Source organism: Sturnira hondurensis, unplaced genomic scaffold (genome assembly GCF_014824575.4).
Source record: "Sturnira hondurensis isolate 20B ecotype Veracruz unplaced genomic scaffold, ASM1482457v3 Scaffold0000451, whole genome shotgun sequence".
In the NCBI taxonomy this organism is placed as follows: Eukaryota; Metazoa; Chordata; class Mammalia; order Chiroptera; family Phyllostomidae; genus Sturnira; species Sturnira hondurensis.
The window spans coordinates 118,640-122,870 of record NW_028073082.1 but is presented as its reverse complement, the minus strand read 5'-3'; the positions used below and the strand labels follow the sequence as shown (position 1 = coordinate 122,870).

The following is a 4,231-nucleotide window of genomic DNA, read 5'->3' as shown; positions in this document are numbered from 1 at the left end:
TAGCTGAGGAGTATACATAGCAATATAAGACAGAAACCTGTACGTGAACAAGAATTAAATAAAAATTATATTAAAAAAAAAAAGAAATACAACACTCAGCAATCAGTATACCTGTGTCTATTCCTACATTATAAAGTTTATTTTCCTGAAAAGCAATGTCTTCTCAGTGGATTTGTAGACACATGTATTATGGTCAGTTCTTTGTGTTACCAAATACTTTGGAGAGTGTTAGAGGGTCAAAGTCACATTACGAAAACATGCAGGATATCTTCTAGGTGAAAACCACTTGTAACAGTTTTCATGTTGGATGACAGTGAGATCTGTCCTGTGTATTGTGGAAAAATATACCTGTTTTTTTTTTTTGTTATCATCAGCCATTCTTAACCTTCAAGGACGTGTCAATAGATTTTTCACGAGAGGAGTGGGAATGTCTAGACGCAGGTCAGCGGAAATTGTACTCGGATGTGATGTTGGAGAACTATAGCAACCTGGTCTCCCTGGGTGAGAATGATTTCCTTCAGAGGTTCTACTCCCCACCTCAGAATTTCTTTCTATTTCACAATTTTTGGGGACTCTACTTTCTTTGGGAATCTTTTAGATTGATACTCACAAGGGAGATTTTGGAGGTTATCTCATGGAAAAAAGAAAGGCTTTGAGAATTGTAGTCCTTTGCAGCTCATTATCTGAAATATTTACATCTTTTTAGAATGACTAAGGCACTATCAGGAGACAGGATTTTGGAAAATGATCTTCTAGAATATTTTAAATTTTCCACAGCCCTTTTTCCTGAGCTCAAAGTGGATTGGAAATGGAGACATTATTAAAAATAATAATAATTATTTTGTCCATAGGTCTTGTTGTTTCTAGGCCAGTCCTGGTCACATTTTTGGAGCAAATGAAGGACCTCTGGGATATTTCCAGAAAAAAGTCAATGTCCCACCCCCCAGGTAGGTGGAAATGGAGATGCAGATGTCACCGGTGAGAAACCCAGTGGTGACAGAGGAAGCCGGACTTTCAGGCATGCTATGAGAAGCTGTGCTTTAGGAGAAAGGATTGTGAAAGGGCAGGATTGCATGTGTTGCTGTCAGAGAGGGCCAGCTGGTGTCCAACAGTGTGTCATGCTCCTACATGTTTTCAGAATTCTATTTACACTCCAGTGACCTCTGTTATTGTGTTAGTAGTTTCAACATAAGCCCTCCCTGTCTAAAAATAAAAAAAATAGAATCTTTACAAATTGTGCAGTGAATACAGTTAACTCATTTTTAGAATTTAAGGGCCTCCACAGTCTGACTCCACTGTCATTGCTTTGAGGACCTGGGAAAATCTGCACACGTTGGTGAGAAATTGTACATTAAGCCCTTTTCATTTTTCCTTTCGTTCTTGTGGCAAGAATGGAGTTCATGAAGGAAGTGGTTGAGATCCTGCAATATGATGCAGATATCACAGGAACCCTGTGGCCAGAAGTCATGTTTTTGAACTTACAATTTTTAACCCTCTGGGGGTTGCAAACAAATCCCTTTGAAGTTTAGACCCGTTGATTCTCTTGCAGCTCAATGCACCTCCACAAATGGAGACAGTCTAGTTTTCTTCTTTTTAATTTTATATTTTATTTAGTTCTTGTCCAAGTGCAGTTTCCTGTCTTATATTCCCAGCCCTGCCTCTCCAGTGCTCCCCAGCACTGGAGTTCCTCCCATTTATGCCCCTCACCTTATTGTCCATGTGTCCTTCATAGTTATTCATGAAAGTCCGTCGTCTTTTTCTCTATGATTCTCTCCCCTCTCCCCTCTGGACCCTGTCAGGCTGTCCCGTATTTGAGTGTCATTAGTCGTATTTTGCTTGCTTGTTTGTGTTGTTGTTTAGAATCCTGTTAATGGTGATATCATATGGTATGAGACAATCTAGTTTTCTGTTTCACTTCAAAATGTCCTTGTGCTTCTGCAAATGTACTATGGTTTCTTGATTCATTGATTTCCTCATGGGCGCTTAGGTTGCTTCCAGCCTGTGACTAATGTAAATTGTGGTGTTATTAACATTGGGGTTCATAGGTTCTTTTCAGTTGGTGTTTCAGGTTTCTTAGTGTCGAAGGAGCTCGTGGGTTTTGGGACAGCATGGATGGATCTGGAGAGCATTATGGTAATGAAATAAGCCAAGTGGTGAAAGACAAATACCATATGATCTCACCTATAGGAGGAAATGAGTCATCAAAACAAACAAGCAAGAAAAATATAAACAAAAACATTGAAATGATGAACAAATTGACAGTAAGCAGAGGGACTTGGGAGGTAATCATGAGAAGAAAGAGGGCAAGAGATTTCAGGAACATGTATACAGGTCACATGGACAAACACTATGGAGCAGTGGAAATGAGAGGGATTGGGGAGGGGTTGGCTGGGCTGTGATGGGACAAAAACCAAAACACTGTCCTCAAACAACAATTAAATAAAAAGAGGGCACATGGAAAAAACTGAAGTTGGTAGGAACCATGGAGGAAAGTGGGGATAGTTGTGTTGTGCAGGATACTTGGAGGGAAAATGGAGAGAGCTGCGTTTGAACACCAATAAAAATGTAGAAAGAAAATGTTCTTTTGTTTTTCCTGGGCTACTGAGTCAGAAGTATAGAGCATGCAAAGGGACTATCCAGCATCTACGAGAGATTTAGAAGAGTGAACCATGAAGCAAGAGGGGCAATTGGTATGGAAAAGCCACTGGATATAGCTTGAGTGATTTCTGAAGTGGAGTCTTGGAAGATCTCGGGGTATCACTAGGAACGGGCTGTGTCATTAGCCAGGTAGGTGGGGACTCACATATAGCACCTTCTACCTGTTTTATTGGTAGAGCTCTGCAAGGGAAGAAGGGCCTCAGATGACATCTGTGTAGGAGAAGGCTGCCTATCCAGCATTAGTCCTGAAGCCAGAGAGTTGAGTACCTCCCAGAATGTCTCTAGCAACTTTCAATGTGCTCTCCCCAGGCTTAAGGTCAGAGCCTGTGAGTAGCTGCAGGTCTGCATCAGGCACTTTAAGAGAACGACTTGGACTCCAGCATCTCTCAGTCTCAGTCAGTCAGTATCATTGATGATTTTCCAGGGTAATTCCTTTTATATCATAAGTTCTTCAAAGTTTGTCGATTGACTTTTTAGCATTTATTTACATATAGGGAAAGTAAATGATAGTTTTAAGATCAGTACTTAATCATTGTGGGCCATGATTCAAATATGAATCAGCCATACATCAATTTCCATGAAATTTAAATTCACATTCCTTCCTGTTTTTCCTTATTCTTTCCATTGCTTCTTTCTGTGCTTTTTTAATGGTAAATGGCTGTTTGGTCTTTTGAGTCAAAGAAATGATCTTTATTTTCTCTTTGTCCATGGCTGACTTTATATTCACTGTATGTCGGATATAAACTTTTCTATGTTGGCCCCACCTGTCGTGGGTCACTGCCTTGAGTGTCAGCTTGCAAAGCCAAAGGCTCCTCGTTTGATTCCCTATTGGGTGCATTCCTGGGTTGTGGGCCATGATCCCAGTAGGGGGCACGTCTGAGGCAACTTCACATTTATGTCTCTCACCATCCTTTCTGTTTTGTCTAAAAATAAATAAAATCTTCAAAAGTAGCTTTTCTGAATTGATTGCAATTTTTGAAAAGATCTGATTCAGGCCTTTCTGTTCCTTTGTGGCAAGGTTTGCTTGCGCACTTGTCTTTCATGCAGTGCTCTGAAGAGATGTGCACCATGTGGTCCAGCAAATGGTCCCCACCTGGAGAGAAGGGCGGTGCACACTCTCATTAATAATGCGCCCGGTTTGCCGCACCACACCAACAAAGGGGTTTGCGTGGGTGGCTGGCTATAACCTGCACAGTGCCAATAATTACACACTGTAACCAATGTAGAGAGCCCTTGTAAAATCTATCATTCATATCACTCTGCTGCTGGGGTTTATGGAAGGGTAGCTTCACGTTCTACATTGGATACAAACGGCCTCATAGATGTAGCAGCTGATGTCATAAAAGAAGATTACGGAGGAATTGTTGGTGTTATACTGCTCAATTTTCGCAAAGGAAAGTTTGAAGTTAAAAAACATCATGGCATTGCACATTTCATTTGTGAATTGATTTATTATCCAGAAATAGAGGAAGTTGAAGGTACAGATGACACAGAATGGGGTTCTGGAGGCTTTGGTTCCACTGGAAAGAATTTAAATGTCTGCTGAAAATCGAAATTAAGGAACAATACTTTT

The 4,231-nt window shown here is 40.6% G+C and overlaps 1 pseudogene; it reads left to right on the top strand.

The window, feature by feature from the left end:
* The first annotated feature begins 3,699 nt into the window (after nt 1-3,699).
* Nucleotides 3,700-4,204, top strand: LOC118983466 (deoxyuridine 5'-triphosphate nucleotidohydrolase, mitochondrial-like; annotated as a pseudogene).
* Nucleotides 4,205-4,231: the final 27 nt, after the last annotated feature.